Here is an 18,859-nt window from a genome sequence, read left to right as displayed (position 1 = left end):
TCGGGTTAATTGTAATACATTCAAAAATAGCAGTTTTTCACAAAACTATGTGGAAATGTAAAATTTTGGTGAAAATTTTCACACGATCAGACAAATTTAACTGAATTTGAAGATAATTTGTTGATTTTAGGCAATTTGCAAATTTTTCTGTGATTTTATACATGGGTCGAACTTTTGCCCCAGTGATTCGAACTTTTGCCCCACTATGGGCCAAAAATTGTTTTCAAGCATCTATCAAAAACTAATACACCTCAAAGCAACCTTATGATAGGCCTAGAAACGCCCTTGCATAAAATATTGAAAAAGATTTTATCTTCAATTGGTTCCATGCAACGAAAGTTTGACCAAAAATTACAAAATTCACGTCGAAAAACAACAAATAGCCATAACTTTTCCAAATCTCAATCGATTTTTATGATATTTGGATTGAAAGTCTCTTACTTGAATAGCATTCGAACCACCATGACATTTATAAGATTTGTTTCGAATTGAGCAGGAAATCTTAAAAAGAAACTCTTACCCCACTCGAACTTTTGCCCCACTTTACTCTATGACTGTACAAATTCTCATTTTTTATTGAACAACCGTTATTTAAATGATATCCTGGAGTAGTACTTATACAGAACCTAATAATTAGAACTTGGCACAAGGTACGAGCGTACGATTATGGTATTGAAGTTAAATGAAATATATATACCAATAGCTTTGTAACTGGTTGTATTTCACTGTCCCAAAGTTTGAAAATATTCGGCTTTGTTTTCGTGATGTAATTCGGTGTGAGACACGTTTTACGTGAATCAAGAAAAAGTTTTGGAAAACGTTTGATTCTGGACCGCACATTGTGATCAAATATGAGCTATGTAGCCAAAAATATGGCCCGGCTCCCTACTTTGACTTGCATTTCACACGAAATATTTCAATGTCTGCTGGTCAACAGTTCCATTTTCGAAGGATTTTATATAGATATCTTTGAAAATTAAGAACACTAAATTGCTTGAGACGTCTCTCTAATGGCATAGTGTGTTCAATTTATTATTTTACTCTTCTAAACACATTTTTATAAGCCTTCAAAATGTCCGAAATATGGGGCAAAAGTGAGTAAGCGGTCTTTTTATTTAAAGTTTAATAATTTGCGGAATAAACTTCATTCTGCAATCATCTGCTTGTGAAATGCTTTAAAAGCATTATAAAACCGATGAATCAGACACAATGATGTATGTTACACGATTTTTGATAAGTTATACTTCACTCAAGCATTGAGGTCCATGAAACTGCTGAATATTTTAATGAAACACATTTCAGTTGTTTGAAGAATGGTTTTGGAATGCAAAAAATGTGCTCTGAACTCAAGTTGAATACGAAGTATAAACATCAATTCTGAGGGTCAAAGAATATTTAACCCTTTGTTATGTTTGGAGTCAAAATGGCCCCAGAGCACTTTGAGGACGTTGTAACTTTTTGGTTAGTTAACCGATTAGGGTTTTTTTTTCATACGTTGATGAATTTTTGCGAGTTTTTTTTTATATGCGGAATGATTTCTTCCAAGACAATTAGTTTCAAAATTAGTTTCTAGAGTATTTTTTTGTGAAAAGTGTACATTGTCTGCATTTTGGGGTCATAAGGAGAGTATCGAAAAGTAGTTGCAAACATTTGAATAGCAAAAAAGAAATGAAAATTTGGAGTAAAATTTCAGAATCATGGATTTTTTTATAGCTTATTATGTTTACAATGCAATACATAGAAAATATCAACCAGATTCTTCGTTTCTATAGAATGCCCGCACTTTAGCTTTGACATCCTGCATTAATTTCTGCACAGTAGCTTTTGTGCACTTTCTGGATGCAGCAGACCAATTTTTCATGAACTGGTCCATGTCAAGGGACACTGTTCCTTTCTTCTTGAATGTCCGCTTGACAATAGCCCAGTAGCGTTCGATCGGCCGCAGCTGTGGACAATTGGGTGGGTTGATGTCTTTCTCAACATACTGGATGTCGTTTTCCAAAAACCACTGTAGTGTAGATTTGGCATAATGTGCCGATGCCAAATCCGGCCAGAATACTGGAGGAACCTCGTGCTTCCTGTACAGCGGGAGCAATCTCTTCTGCAAGCATTCTTCTTGGTATACTTTTGCATTTATTGTCCCTTTCGTGAAAAAAATCGAAGACCGCAAACCGCATGTGCAAATAGCCTGCCAAACGAGCACCTTTTGTCCGAATTTTTCCATCGCCACTGTCATATCCGCAACAGGAACATCCTCCTCAGACGATTTGGTGTAAAATTGCGGTCCCGGAAGTGTTCTAGCATCCTCCTTTACGTATGTTTCGTCGTCCATCAGAATGCATTGGTATGGATTATCCAAAAAATGGTTGTAAAGCTTTCGAGCTCGATTTTTGGCACGACACTTTTGTTCCGGGGACTGTTTGGGGGTCTTCTGCTTTTTGAAGGTCCTCAAGTTGTGTCTTTTTTTAATCCGCTGGATCATACCGATGCTGGTTTTGAATTTTTTGGCCAAATCCCGAACAGAGGCGGACCTGTTCTGTTGAATGTAATCCACCACTCTTTGGTCCAATTTGGGTCAACAGAGCCAGGTTTTCGTCCGCTTCTTGTCGAATTATCGAAGGATAACTCCTTACCGAACCTTTCGATTATCCGTTTCACACTTGCCGGTTGAATTTTTACTCGTTTTGCGATCCGATTGAAGGAAATACCCTTCTCGGTGCACCAGATGTGCAAGATTTTCTTTTTAACATCAATTTCAATTCGCGACATCTTCAGTACAAACTATACGAAACAGCAAAGAGGTTGAAATATTAATTTTTGACATGTGAACAAACGCATCCGTGCGAAAACACTGAAAAAAAAATCATTCGTTCGTGCGCAATAAAGTTCCAAACATTTGCGACTACTTTTCGATACACTCCTTATTGACACCAAATTCAAATCACTAACTTCGAGAAATATGAATGGATTTTCGATTTTTAGGAGGAAGTTTAGGAACCGAATTTATTGGATTTGTAGTGAAAAATATAAGAAAAATCCAAAGGGGGCTGGTTCATCGCGAGGAGGGGTTATTGTGAAAAAAGGTCCAAAAACAGCGAATTTTCGAAACATTGGGCGCTTATATCTCAGAAACAATTATATATATAATTATACTTTTTCAGAGAAGATTTGCGTCAGGGAAAGGACCAACATAGTACACATTTTTTAGTTTGGAATTTTACCGTCTGATGGCGCTAGGTTGGAAAATGTTACTATATGGAGCTTACATATTTTTTATGACGTTCTAATCTCAAGATTCTTGGGATTTGAAAGAATGATTACTTCAGCAAAGTTGCTCATTGTATCAAGGGCTGTAAACTGCATGTCTGCTTAATTCGAAAAACTGGAGGCGCTTGCTGGTGAGCATCAAATATTTCACACTTATATATCACAAGTTTGAGTTTTATTAGAATATTGGTGGATTTGGCAATGTTGCTCATTTGATCGACGGCTACAAAATATTTTTTCAGTTGGTTCAATATGTTGCCAGAAGGAGGAGCTAGTGAGCATTAAAATTAAAAACTCACATATTTCAGGATGAAGATCAAATAACAGGCAGTGGTTTGAGCAAAGTTGGTAATTGGGCCAAAAGCAATGATTAACGTGCTTGATTAGTATGAAATAGTGTCATTAGTTGGCATTAAGCATCCAATATTTAAAACCCATACGCCTCATGATTTTTAACTCTAGAAGATTGGTGCTTTCGGAAAATTTGTACATTCGTTCGCCATTATCGAATTAAATCAAGTTAATATGTAGGTTCTCCATAACCTGGCAATACGAAACTATGGTGAAGCAAACGAATACGAATTGTTTATAAACCCGTTACCATGAAATTCAATAGTTGTCAACTGAGAACTTACAATTAAGTTATCAGGGATTCACAAGGCTTTGAAATATTCAGCTCACAAGGGGTCCTCAGTTGCCAAAAATCGAACCTATCAGACAAACCCTGCCTATCGAACAACTTTACCGAAAATCTTCTTCTTCTTCTTGGCATTAACGTCCTCACTGGGACAGAGCCTGCTTCTCAGCTTAGTGTTCTTATGAGCACTTCCACAGTTATTAACTGAGAGCTTTCTTTGCCAAAGTTGCCATTTTTGCATTTGTATATCGTGTGGCAGGTACGATGATACTTTATGCCCAGGGAAGTCAAGAAAATTTCCATTACGAAAAGATCCTAGACCGACCGGAAATCGAACCCAGACACCTTCAGCATGACTTTGCTTTGTAGCCGCGGACTCTTACCACTCGGCTAAGGAAGGCCCCACCGAAAATATCAACATTATTACTGAGCTGCATCGGCAGATATAAAAGATTTAAATTTTCAAAGCCTTCCTGCTCCACTATCTACTAGGTTCAGCGATAAGTGACAGAATATCGTAATGACAAATAGTCTTCAACCTAACAAACAATTTTGCCAACAAAGTTGGCGTCATAGCAGTTTTGTATCATGAGATACCGTTTTGTCTCAAATTCCGAACAGACTCATATTCCGAACACTCAGTTTTGGTATGGCGATTTGGTTGAAATGTTTCGTTGAAATATGTCACCAAATAACAAGAAATTAACAGTCAATTGCAATTCAATTTAACCGTCTCCAATATAATTTATACCGCCGGAGCAGTAATGATATTCTAGTTTGAGACCAGTAGAACAAGCTCAGATAAATTTATTTGCGAAATTATTCATTTGAATACTATTTATTCGTGTTGTTCGGAATTTGAATCAAGGTGTTCGGAATATGAGACAGAATTAACACAGTGTTCGGCATTTGAATCAAAATGTTTTTCCATTCTTTTGCGTAAAAACGATAGTGAAACTAATTAAATCAACGTTATTATCGGTATATCCAACAGCTAAGAGTTAGACTTTGCAAAGAAATTAAAATTTACTGTTGGCCTTAAGTGTTCGGAATATGAGACAAAACGGTATGAGTTGAAAATATATGATGCTCTACCTCCTAGCGGTAGAATGCTTAACATTTTACACATGCAGTATACAGCCGTTGATCTAACCATAAGAATTATACCGAAAACAACAGCCTTCTATCGAAACTACATCAGCCAATATTAAAATTTAAAAATTATAAATGCTCACTAGCGCCTCCTAGTTATAGAATTCCGAACTAACCAAGCAGTGCAGCATGCATGCATAGTCTTAAACCTAACGAACAACTTAGCCGAAAATGTCGACATCCTAGCCGTTTTACAGTGTGAGATATGTGAGCTTGAAATATTTGTAGCTCATTAGCATCTTCTAGTTGTAGAATGTTTAACTAAACAAACATGTAGTGTATAGCTTTTAGACTAATGAGCAACTTTGCCGAAGACATCAATATTTCAAATCATCAGAAATTAGAACCATCGTAAGATCTAGTAACAGATCGTCATAGTCGCTTAGTGGAATCCGAAAACTATGTTTTTTTAGCTAGCGCCATCACGCGGTGAAATTCCCAACCAACCAATGCGTAATACTTTAGCCCTTTCCCTGTTGAAATCTTCGCCGAAGAAAGTATAATTTCATATGGAACTCCTTCTGAGACCTTAAAAAAATCCCTGTTTCTAGACGTTTTTTCACAATAAGTGATGAACCATCCCACTTTTAAATTTTCTTATTTTTTACCAAAACTCGATTTAATTGCTTTCCAAAACTGCAGAAAAACCGAAAATCCATTTGTATTTCGCAAAGTTACAGCGATTTGCATTTGGGGTCAATATAATCCCAAAACACAGTTAACGTAACTTTTTTTTCGCACTGACAGAAGGTTAACTGATTCTGCATCAGAGTGTTTGTTCGTTTTACTCCTCCGAAATCATTATTGTTTATTTCGTAATGATCGTTATATGGATTATTTTCCATAACAATCGCACAGTTTCTAACATATGCTGCAGTCTGAATCAGATCACTTCCGAAATTTCTTCTCCTGGTGTGAACTTCAATCTCATAAAAGCCATCCATTGACTCTTGATAGCCAAATTTTGTCCCTCTTGTGCCATCTTTCAACACATGAGTCATAAAATTTAGACGCATTTCTCCCGTACACACGGATTTACTCTTTCCTTCAACCCTCGTTCATTCACACAGAAAAACTGTCATCGTCGTCATCAATTCCGGCATAGATATTGTGTAGTAGCTACCTACTACTAATGGAACATAGAACGAACACTGTTCTCGTTTTTGTTCCCCATTTTCGTCACACTTTCTCCCTACATAGATAGCAGCGCATAGAATTGTTTTTGAATTTTCGACTTTTTCTTCGACCAAGTTGGGAGAGATTTCGTCGCTCTCAGGAGCAAAACTGTATAACCAAAAGGACATTTATCGAAACCTGAATTTTCCACACAGCGTTTGCAAAAAATGACTCACAGAAGGAAAATCCTTAGAGAGCAACACAATGCTCGCCAATTTCCCATCGGTCCCCGAGTGCGAGAGAGAGTGTAAGAATTCCAGAGAGTTCATTTCCCCATTCCGACGGTTCTTCGACGGGTCGCACAGTGTCTAGGTTTCGATAATCCACTCCACAGAGGCTGGAAAACGGGTCAATCGGGACGTACAGTCAGTATCGTCGTGGTTCTGCTCCGAGTAGCATAGACAGCATCAGTGTCAGCGGAATTAGTGTGCTGACGCTATTTTTTGGTTCGTTGGCCATTACTATTGGATATTCAGCAGCGCCGTTTAGGTGATTTAGTTTTATGAAGTGCCATCCAGAGTGTAGTGTTGCTGCCACAGAGATTTAGTTCGCTTCTAGTTGCGATCCTGATGTTTCATGGAGTGAGGTCGGAAGCTCCAAAAAGTGATTTGGAGGGAAGCTGTTGGGCGGAAGCCCTCTGGCACTGTTCGCTGGGTGTCCTGTTGTGGAAAATGCAATTGTCGGCTGTGCATAATTGAGTTTTCTGCACCATCCGGATAGGGGGAAAACTTCGTTAACAGTGGTGGAATTTGTGTCGATGCTGGTGCATATGAGTTCGAAGTTTGGAAATTGAATTAGGCTGGTGAAGTAGCAGATGAAAAATTTATCCCTGCTGGAAGAGAAACCAAGTGATTGGTGTTCAATTAAAGTGAAAGTGTTTGGAGAGAGTGGTTGAAGGAGAAGAGAGGGTGGTGGCAGTCCAAGGAGTGTACTACGGTAGTACTACGAGGGAAGTGAATACGTTGGAGTCTGGGAACTTGAATCCCGCTCTCGTCGTCTACCGAGAGACGACTGCTGTGTATCGGTATTTGCCAGAAAAGGAACAACGGCGGTTTTCTCCGGATTTGCAGTGTGTGATAACAGAAATGAACAGAAGCTGCAGCAAGTGAAAGCAGAAAAGTAATCAACTGTGAGAGCAATGTATTTGTGACGTCAATGATAACAGGAAAAGTGTGAAGACTCACACAAGCGTGGAAAAAGGACATCGAACGCGCTATGTCCGAAGTAAGCTGATGGGTGATTTGTTTTTGTTCGGGAAACATATTTGATTTTGTGTGAGATGGTAGCTTTGAGGTTTATTACTGATGAAAAACCATGGTATTCTTTGAAGGACAACTGGTCGATGGGACATTCGGATAAATGTAATGTTTGGCGATAGCAATTTTCTTAACTTTTATTGAACCGACTACAAGTTTTAATTAACTTGGAAATTAAGATTTGAGTTGAATCTTTGTGGAAAGGAAGGCTCATAGACATTATACCACACCATCGGAGCAAGTTTGAACTGGTGTGACAAGAAGAAATACAAAGTTTTTTGCATGATGTGAATCAATTTAAGGGGCTGTCCATATATTAGATTTTAAAGTCGCCTACCTCTCATCATTTTTTTCTCTATGGATCTTTTGGTCTTTGGTCAGACCCTTCTCCCCTCATGACCAAAGATAAACATCTCAAACGTAAACATTTTAAAGAAGAAAAAGTGTCCTTAAACATCTTGAAAAAATGACAAAAAATTACCGTTTCGGTACAGCAATTATCCCATCTCTATGTGGCCATTTCAAAATGCATTCGAAGTCAATCGAAAAGCAACTGAAAATTATGTAAAAAAAAAAAAAATTTCTCCAAGGAATTTATTTGTTCATCTTCCTAAAGTATTCTACTGAAAAGCTTATATGTTTTTAATGATAAAAATATTGAATTGCTCTGGAAACGACAAACAGACTAATAAAAAAATGACTGTGTTTTCAGAGAAAATCCGAGCGTTTCAGTCTGGCAGATTTATAGTGCCCATCAGAATTTACTCAATGAAGTTTTACCAAATACAGGAAAAGAAAACTCGGAGACAGACATGAAGTTGGACTGAGAATTGCGTAGTCTTGTTTTTTTTATCTTGTTTTCAATGCCTCTCTTTGAAAAGTTATGCATTTCAAACAGGTGCAATAATAGTATTGGGTGTTGAACTAGAAAGATTGATAAGCAATAAAAAAAAGGAGATATTTCAGATTATAAGGTAATTATCACTAAACATTTTTTGCCATAAATGCCGAGGACCATGAACCTTGAAAGAACCACCAATCATATCTGATAACCGGTTCGTTGAATGCCTTGAATCTCAAAAAGTTATTACAATTATGAGTGCTAAAAACATTTCGGAAACTGGGCTATTCGAGTAAACGGAATATTCGGGGAACTGGCGTTCGGGGAAAAGAAGCAAAACCGTTTATGATAAGCTGCTCTTCCATATGCTGCATTATGTTTTAATATTAAACTTGGCCCAAGCTATTGGATTTTTTTGTTTTCATAGTTTTTCTTCCTTCTTTTAAGATTGGCTGTTTTTTTAAGTTATATTTGCAAAGGGTGATTTGTATTAGAGTAAAGTGGAGCAAAAATTCGAGTGGGGCAAGAGTTTCTTTTTAAAATTTCTAGCTCCTTTTGAAATAAAACTTAAAAATGTCATGATGGTTTGAATGCTATTAAAGTAAGAAATTTTCACTCCAAATATCATAACATTCGATTGACATATGGAAAAGTTATGGTTATTTGTGGTTTTTGACGTAAAAATTATATTTTTTGTCAAACTTTCATTGCACATAACATTTCTATGTTAGGGCGTTTCAAGGCCTATCAAGGATCAAGGATGCTTTGAGGTGTATTAGTTTTTGCATAAATGCTTGGATACAAATGTTGGCTCATTGTGGGGTAAAAGTTCGAATCTGCGAAGCAAAAGTTCGACCCATATATAAACTCATGGAAAAATTTGCAAATTGCCTAAAATCCTCACATTATCTTTAAATTTAGCGAAATTTGCCTGATCGTGCGAAAAAAGTTTCCAAAATTTCAAATTTCTTCTTCTTTTCTGGCGTTACGTCCCCACTGGGACAGACCCTACTTCTCAGCTTAGTGTTCTTATGAGCACTTCCACAGTTATTAACTGAGAGCTTACTGTGCCAATGACCATTTTTGCATGCGTATATCGTGTGGCAGGTACGAACCCAAGCAGCACAGTTTGTTGCAACTCAAGAATAAAATTATCTCTTGAAACTAATCAGAGTTATCAATTGGTGAAAATATGACTTACAATCGCACTGAATAGCAACGCAAAAAGCGCAAGAGGCGAAGTCTCTTTGCAACATATTCAAGTAAGATCGAAATTGCTTATTTGTTGCAAAATACTTAAAAGAAAAAAAAAATGAAAACAAAAACATGAACGAGAATCGAACTTCCGACCTCAAGATCACCAATCACCACTTCTACTCACTACTCCACCAGCTCTTCGAACAATTGCTTCGCTAATGCACTATAAAAGCGACCACCAATGGGTTATGATCAAAGCTTGTTGCTTATAACTTGACTGCACCCTTCGGAATACAAGTTCATTACTGGCGAAATTAGGCCACGCCTGAAATAATCTAAACGTTTCGCAAAAACTTCCGCGCAACACTTGAGAAACACCTTTTAGACAAACAAACTGTTGCTAGACCATGTTTTCTTTGTTAAATGATACGTAAGGTGCAACTCAACCATATTGCAACAGGATTGAAACAAACAAACTTCTAGCTGTCATACACGAAGTTTAGTGCAACTTTCTCGCAACTGAGATGAATGTTCTATGGGAACGAAAATTGAATGCAAGTTGCGGATGCTTTAAATGAAAGTAATGTGAAACATAACATTAAAACCGGTGTTTTGGGAGAAGTTTCAAGAGTTTGTTTGAAATGTTGCTGAAAACATCTTGATAAATTTGACTTTATTGCTATTTGCAAGGGACATTTGCAGCAAATCTTGTCATTTCGAATATGTTGAACGTCAAACAAGGAGTGAAATGCATGTTCATTGGAACGGCAATGAAACTTTATGAGCCTTGATATTGATATGGAACCGAACTAGAACCAGATAAGTTACAGATGCTTTTATTGATACGTGATTGAAACCATTTTTGAAAAGCATTTCTTTGGAAGATGTTTCGCGTGCTACTTGGGAAGATACTCTATGCCCTGGGAAGTCGAGAAAATTTCCAACCCGAAAAGATCCTCGACCGGTGGGATTCGAACCCACGACCCTCAGCTTGGTCTTGCTGAATAGCTGCGCGTTTACCGCTACGGCTATTTGGGCCCCTCAATTTCAAATTTACACTTTGTTTTACAGATTGACACTTATATTGAGCTGTTCGGTAGTAATCCAATCCGCATGGTTCTTCTTCTGTCTGGCGTTACGTCCCAACTGGGACAAAGCCTGCTTCTCAGATTAGTGTTCTTATGAGCACTTCCACAGTTATTAACTGAGAACTTTCTTTGCCGATTGACCATTTTTGCATGTGTATATCGTGTGGCAGGTACGAAGATACTCTATGCCCTGGGAATCGAGAAAATTTCCTTTACAAAGATCCTCGACCAGCGGGATTCGAACCCACGACCCTCAGCATGGTCATGCTGAATAGCTGCGCGTTTACCGCTACGGCTATCTGGGCCCCTAATGGTTATTAACTTAATTAACTCATGGTTATTAACTTAATTAACTCATTACGCGTGGTAGTTGGCCGAGCACGTGGATTTTTTTCATAATTTCACCCAAAATTTGTCCATCTTTACCACGCGTATTTAGTTAATTAATTTAATAACCATGCGGATTGGATTACCGAACAGCTCAATATAAGTGTCAATTTATAAAACATAACTTGATTATGTTGAACAAATGGTAGCTGTGATAGCTGTAAAGTAACATAATTTTGATTTGTCATTATATAATCAAAACAGGCTGCTCAATAATGCAGCCTGAGAAGTACGGTTTCTGCGACTTTGTTCATTCTTTTGGTATATGTAGGTGAAAAGGCTGAAATCAAGTCAAAGTCACTAAAGTTAATACGAGGAAGGGAGGTGTAAACCTTTATACCACCCTCTCCTAGTAAATAAATTATTTTGCATGTAGAACCCACAAACGTATCAATTTGCATGAATTTACGACTAATTTATCGACATTCATATTTATGACCGCCCCCTATGTAGTACCACTGTGCAGTGGGGCAAAAGTTCGCAATGAATGAGGCACAATGAAATCCAATATGTTGAAGGTTCATTGTGTGGTATTTATTTCTTTTCAACTGTTATTGTTTTTCTAGAAATTTTGATTAGAGTAAAGTGGAGCAAAAGTTCGAGTGGGGCAAGAGTTTCTTTTTAAGATATCTAGCTCAATTAAAAAAAACTTATAAATGTCATGTTGGTTCAAATGTTATTCAAGTAAGAGATTTTCACTCCAAATATCATAAAAATCGATTGAGATTTGGAAAAGTTATGGCTATTTGTTGTTTTTCGACGTGAATTTTGTAATTTTTGGTCAAATTTTCGTTGCATGAAACCAATTGAAGATAAAATCTATTTCAATATTTTATGTAAGGGCATTTCTAGGCCTATCATAAGGATGCTTTGAGGTGTATTAGTTTTTGCATAAATACGTGGAAACAATTTTTGGCCCATAGTGGGGCAAAAGCTCGAATCAGCGGGGCAAAAGTTCGACCCATGTATAAACTCATGGAAAAATTTGCAAATTGCCTAGAATCAACATATTATCTTCAAATTAAGCTAAATATGTCTGATCTGCGAAAAAATTTACCAAAATTTACATTACCACTTACTTTTGCCAAAAACTGCTATTTTTGAGTACCGTAATCCGGGGTAACATTGATCATTTTTTTGAATATTTCTTAAATATTTGGTTCGAAAATGCAATAGTTGCAAATTTTATTTTTTTAAAAAAAGTACTGCCACCTATAGCTCGTGACTATATACTTTATTTTGTTTTTTTATAGGTTTAAGCATGTTAAAAAAAATGTTTTAAGTGATATTTTTATATAGCTGATATGGGGTAACATTGATCACCTATATAAACAACGTTCGGTAATATTGAAAATGTCGTTACTTACTAAAATCATGGCCCCTGAAGCCAAATATGAAGGCCAAATGCTTACAAGTCATTTACTTTTTGAGTTATTTTGAAATTAAAAACATCTAGAACCACGGAATACGCCTAAAGGTAGGCAATTTCCTAAGGGAAAGCTACATTCTTAACAGTAATTCGGTAATGTTGCCTAATTGAACATACTTATAAAAGTTTCGACAACGGAATCGTTTTCGGCTATGCCGTTTTAAGTAAGAACCGCATTTTCCTTGCTCATATCACTTACAGAACTTATGTGAGACATGAATGTTCGGTAGTGTCATCCTTAACCATTGAAATCATTGTTTCGAAAAGTTGCCAAATTTACGCATAAGGTAAACGCAATTTTCGCAAAAATCTTCACTTTTATCAGCTGGTGAATATAAGAAAGAGAAGCACCATTCATGATTTGGAAATATTCCATCAATAAAAGCTAATGCGAACTTTTTATGGGATGGGTCATTCCGATCAATGTTACCCCGCTGATCAATGATACCCCGGATTACGGTATATTACAATTAACCCTGTTTTGGGCAAATTTTTGATGAAAATTTAGTGTGTATTTTTCGGCAAACTTTAGTTTACGACTGGTGTAAAGTATGCCTGTCATAAAAGGCTCAATATTTTGTGTTTTAGCCAGCGAACTTTTGGCCCACACTAGATTAAAACTCTTACCCCACCGGTGGGGCAAAAGTTATTTTAGGACAATCAATTTTGAAACTGTTATAACTAAAAATGGGTAAATATTTTGATAATTTCATTTTACAGAAAAACTTTTTAACTACAAAATATCGTAGGCTGAGTGCACTAGGGTGGCCCATATTGGTCAGACTACATTAAACCACTATGCAAATTTGAGCAGAATCAATCAACTCTAAGAAGGGGCTAGACGAGCTTGAAGTTTGTAAGAAGAAAATCGTCCAAGCGGTTCTAATTACATTTCCGACCATAGGTGGCGCTTTATTTGATTAATTTCTTGAATTATTGATTTGAAGATTTTGCAATCAATAAACAAAGCACTGCAACAAATCGCAAGCCCTGTTGTAAAAAAAACAGGACAAAAATATTCTACCTATGAAAACATGAATTTTGGTTTCAATTTACCATTTACCTGCTTTTAACTGCCCAAAAATCGATTATTGTATTTTTTCTGGGGAATCTCACATTCTTGGAAATGTCGTACAATCTATCAGGGATTCTTCCATTGATTTTACAACGTTTGCTCCAGAAATTTTTCGAGAAATTTCTCGAAATAGTTCGTTTTCAATTCTTTAAGGTATTCCTCCAAGAATTTCTGCAAGGGACTTTCTTTTTCAAATATTGAGGGTGTTGCCTGAAAGTCCTCTTATAAATTAGAAAGTCCAAAGAGAGATTTCTATCGGAATGGTTCCAGAAATATTTGCACTACAATAAGTGCGTCACGTTCATATAGAGGTTCACAGAGAGGTGAGCGATTGTGTGGTGAACAATGTTTCATGTATAATATCATCCCATATGAAATAAAGACTCAAATTTTGCGTACCTAATGAATGTCTTCTAATTCTTCAAGGGATCCCCACAACAGTTTTTTTTTCCAGAAAACTGAACTACTAAGCATAGGACATTTCACAAGCTAGTTTTCAATAAATCAGATAGATTCCATGTGAAAATGACGGTGCTTTATTCACCGTTATTATCAAACAAAAAATGCCATCAAAACTTCAAACGCCATACGGTTTATTTACCTATTCTACGCCTCTGGGCAGTTCTTAAAAAAATCCTTAGACGAAATTTGAGGTTACGCTCTTTTAAAGGTTGTCAAACACGTTGATTTCTAATTAACTAACAATGTGTTAAATTACCGGAAGCCGGTTTGAAATGTTTTCAATTATATAAAATCATTCAGAACTTACTAAATTTAACTGATTATGTGCAGGCTCAAGTGCTTTAAGACATAATAGAGTCGATTACATTTTTTAATTACCTAAGTCTAGCTTAGCTTAGACTGACCACACATGGTTGCTATACCGTGGTTGACCGAAGTCTGTTAAGCTGCACAAAGAATCAACTAGAAGTTCGAATGGGATTGGCCACGATCTTCTTCAGTGTGCATAATTCTGTACCTCTATTAATACAGGGTCAATAACGGCGCCGGTCACATCCTTGCAGTCAGGTGAGATTGGGGGAAGGAATGTTAGTGTGTAACCTTTGCTAATTGGAGACCGTGTTTTCCACTGTATCTCCACTATTACAGTGGCGATCCATTCAAAGTTTGTTGAATAAAAAGAACCTTTTGTAAGTCTTCACTTATAGTGTCGAACCATTTTTTTAGTTGCAAAATTAAAGGTAAAAAGAAAGAGGTGTTTTGCAAAAAATAAATATATATGAATCAATGTTCATGCCGACACTCACAGTGACGAACCATTCATCTACCGTAACTACGCTAACGCCAATTCTCACGTGACAAACCATTTAGAGTTTGCTGAAGAATGTTGTCCTAACGTTGTAACGATTAAATGTGCAGTCATACATATTTTACAGATTTGAAATAAAAGCATGAAAGGAGCTCACCAATTGATCCTTCATCCTTGACTGATCAGCCACAATCCACTATCAGTTTCACTCAACGCATACAGACTAACTGAGAAACTAATCACTCTGACGACACAAAATAAAAGCGCGAATTTCTTGGACTTCCACGAAAAACTTCGCACTGCCCAAATAAACGCGAAATACGAAAAATAAACAAACATTCACAATAAACAAATAATATTCATTGTTAGAAAATCAATAACAAATGCATTTTTTGAACTTTAACTTGAACTTGATTGGCCGCCCGTGGATGCTACTCCAGTATAGCCAGATCAGCTGTACCTACACAACTAGATGACTGCTTGGGATTAAGACACCCTCAGTGTATTTGTGCTGGTGATCTTCTATTTTAAGGCAACAATGGCGCCTGCCACGTCAGAATGCAGACTAATGTGGGCAAGGGGGAGGAATTGATGTTGCACTTATATTGGCCAACTGTAGACCGTGGAGTCCGACTGCATCTACACCAGTTCATGCGGAAGTGGATTGGGGAAAAGCATGGCAGAGAGGTTTGCTTTTGTTGATAGCAGACTGCCTAAGTATCAGGCATAAGGAAAGGCTTGCTATAATGATAGAAGAATGGAAGCGTTAGGGAAACGGTTTCTTGTCCTTCTCTAGTTCTAGCGTTAGGTATGAACGAATAGTTTGAGTGTCATAGATTAAGAATTGAAGATAGAAGCAAATGAGAGATACAACTACAAAGTACGAGGAAAGGAACGGGCTTGGGATTGAACCCAAGACCAAGGCTGCGTGCAAGATGTAGGTATATCGCCTCCACATTTGTACTCTTATATCCCATCATAAACAATGGTGTGTTTACTGGGTAGACCACCAACCCCGTCAATAAAAAATGCATTTTTTCTTTTGAAATTCTCTAGAAAGAAGACTCGAAGAATAATTGTTGTGGTCAACAACAAGCCACCGAGATGCATCATACCGCACCACACCGGTGGACGAACATGCTTCATGTTGAGGCCACAAACACACCACAAATCAGTCATACTGGCAACACTTTACTCACCTGATATAACTCCTCATGCACTCATTCATGTTGTATACCTGGAAACATAAAACAGTTAGTATCAAATCGTTGAAACACAAAGTTATCAACTTACCCTCGATCATTCCAGATCGTCAATAGAAGCTACAGCATTGTTATTGTTTACCTTTGCATTGTATCATTCTCTGACAGTTCCAGAAGATTCTGCTGTTCAAATAGGTTGTATAACAGTTAAGCCACAATACTTTATTGTATACAACAATAGGCGATTAGAATGTTCCATGCAGCAAAATAGGGAAGAGTGAAATATAAATTTGAAGTCAAAATATGTTACATATATAACCGTGATTTCGAACACATCTCCTTCGTATAATTATTCCCTACCGGATCGTATCCGTGTTAACAATAATAATGTAGTGCAGAATATATTAGATTCAAAGGATCAATAGAATCACTGTAGCTACTGTCACTAAGTATAATACAATTGCGTTTATCATGGTGAGCATATGGCATGAGCACGTTTGACCGAATACGTCATCTTTGCGTAATAATGTGAAACAATGTGAAAGAACAACCTATGATTAAAGGAAGGGTATATTCAAATTGAAATATTATCAACTATAAAATATTGCCACTAAATATTGCAACTGCATAAATATAAAGAACAGCCTATTATTCTAAGAAGGCAAAACTAAGCCGAACGTTCATTCGGTCAAATGTCCATAAGCCAAATATCTATACTCAAAAGATATCGCTTCCAATGAAACTGCCTATCATGTACTTGCTTTTTTCATCAGACTATCACCAAAAAATCTAATTTTCTTTGAGTCAAATGCACGTGATACATTATAGTAAGCATATGTTACTTAAACACATGGATTTTATAACAAATTAATCAACTTTTAACTAATCTAGCTCGTTTAATACTTTTTGGATCATAAATTACTTTCATAATGTAATTAACAACATTACGACTATTTCGGGGAAATGATACATTCGGGAAAATAGTTTTCGGAGTAATAGTTTATTCGAGAAAACGCCGTTCGAGGAAATTGCATTCGGAGAAATGGTTTTCGGGGAAATATCGGACAATCTTCAGCATGACAATCTGAATAATTGGCAAGATCTAGTGTTTGAAACATAAACTTTACATGTACTTTCTAAGTGCAAATTATATTACATTACGTTCTTCTTATTTCTGGCGTTACGTCCCCACTGGGACTGAGCCTGCTACTCAGATTAGTGTTCTTATGAGCACTTCCACAGATATTAACTAAGAGCTTACTATGCCAATGACTATTTTTGCATTTGTATATCGTGTGGTAGGTACGAAAATACTCTATGCCCTGGGAAGTCGAGAAAATTTCCAACCCGAAAAGATCCTCGACCGGTGGGATTCGAACCCACGACCCTCATCTTGTATTGCAGAATAGCTACGCGTTTACCTCTACGGCTATCTGGGCCCCCCATTACGTATTACATTACGTATATTTGTTTTCAAGAATTCCTAAGGGCTTTATGTATGGTAAACGAATTCTTGGAAACCTTCATGGATTACTTTTTTATTAGTTTATTAATTCACAACCCATAGTAGGCTTACAGTTAACCTCTGATATGGAATATCCAAGGTTTATCAGCTGAAGAATTCTTGTTCCTTTCAATGCATGACATATTGTTGTCCTTTATTGACTCTTCTTATTGCTTCTACTTAGAAACCTCTAAATGGAAAGGCTTTTTTCCCAAGTAATTTTTCACTATATGTGCTACTAAAATACAAGACACCGTGAATGATAGACCAACCTATCAACCAATACGTTACATAGAAAGTTATGATTCAGTTTTATCTCTTATTTGGCTCATATATCATACTAGCCCGAACCTACGAGTCAGTATTGTAGTATGTACATTAATGGACAGACTAAAGTACATATTGGCCATTTTCCCATACAAAATAATCAAATTTGGATACTTGGTTCTCGGATTCATTTGCTCACATTGATTTGCAAGTTTCATCAATGATTGAAAGTGATTTTAAAATTTTAGGCTAGAAATTTAGAGCTTTTCAACAACAATATTTTTTTTATGCAAATCTGCAATTTTTACAGAAATTTGATATCAAAACAATTCTTGTATGAAAACGGTGAATGCGATCGAACTTTTGAGAATGTAAGGTTAGATAATGAAGTTTATAAGTAATTACTGTCGATATACCGTAACTTGATATCCAGGACCGAAGTCCGTACAGGCTCAAAATCCGTACACTTCATACAAATAGGCGTTTTAGGATTTAGATTCATACCTTAGGTATACGGATTTCGATCAAGCACGGTGAAGAGTTACAGGATGTACCAATTCTAAAATTCCGAAAGTCAAAGGAACAAATTTCTGTATTTCCAATACATTTATGCTCACTTCTGTAAGTAAGCTATATTAATTTGTTGATAATAATTTGAGAACTTTTATTCGAAAATTTTTTTCAACATGCTCGACAAATCATGTTGTTTTCTTTGACAATCAATATTTTTATTCTTATTAAACAAACAGCTTGCAAGTAATTATTCAACTTCAAACAATACATCGTCCAAGTTTCCCCCTTTAAGATCGATTTTAGAATGGACATCGAGTTATGGAAACATCGCATTAGCATAAGCATAAGCATTGATGACCGTACAATTCGTAGTTGCTACTCCGTGATTGATCGGAATAATCAAAATTGCACAAGAAACCAACAGAAGTAGCTTGGAAGTAGCATACCATCTTCAATGTACAATTTCGAGGACTCCAAACTAAGTAATGTCAATAACAGCGCTGGCCACGTCCTTACGGTCATCGGGGGGAGGGAAGGAATGTTAGTGTGACATCCATTGTTACTAGAGACCGAGATCACCTCTGCATCTCCATGGTTT

General features: G+C 36.7%; 1 protein-coding gene across 1 annotated transcript in view; it reads left to right on the top strand.

Annotated features, from left to right (window-relative positions):
- The first annotated feature begins 6,624 nt into the window (after nt 1–6,624).
- The window catches only part of LOC5568407 (otopetrin-2), a 96,380-nt gene continuing 84,145 nt past the window's right edge, over nt 6,625–18,859 (top strand). The window contains exon 1 of the mRNA XM_021841356.1: nt 6,625–7,456. The gene's annotated coding sequence lies outside the window, so the exon portion shown is untranslated. The remainder of the gene's footprint in view (nt 7,457–18,859) is intronic.

This window comes from Aedes aegypti, chromosome 1 (assembly GCF_002204515.2).
Source record: "Aedes aegypti strain LVP_AGWG chromosome 1, AaegL5.0 Primary Assembly, whole genome shotgun sequence".
Classification (NCBI taxonomy): Eukaryota; Metazoa; Arthropoda; class Insecta; order Diptera; family Culicidae; genus Aedes; species Aedes aegypti.
The sequence above is the reverse complement of the archived record's forward strand: the minus strand, read 5'-3'. Positions and strand labels throughout refer to the sequence as shown.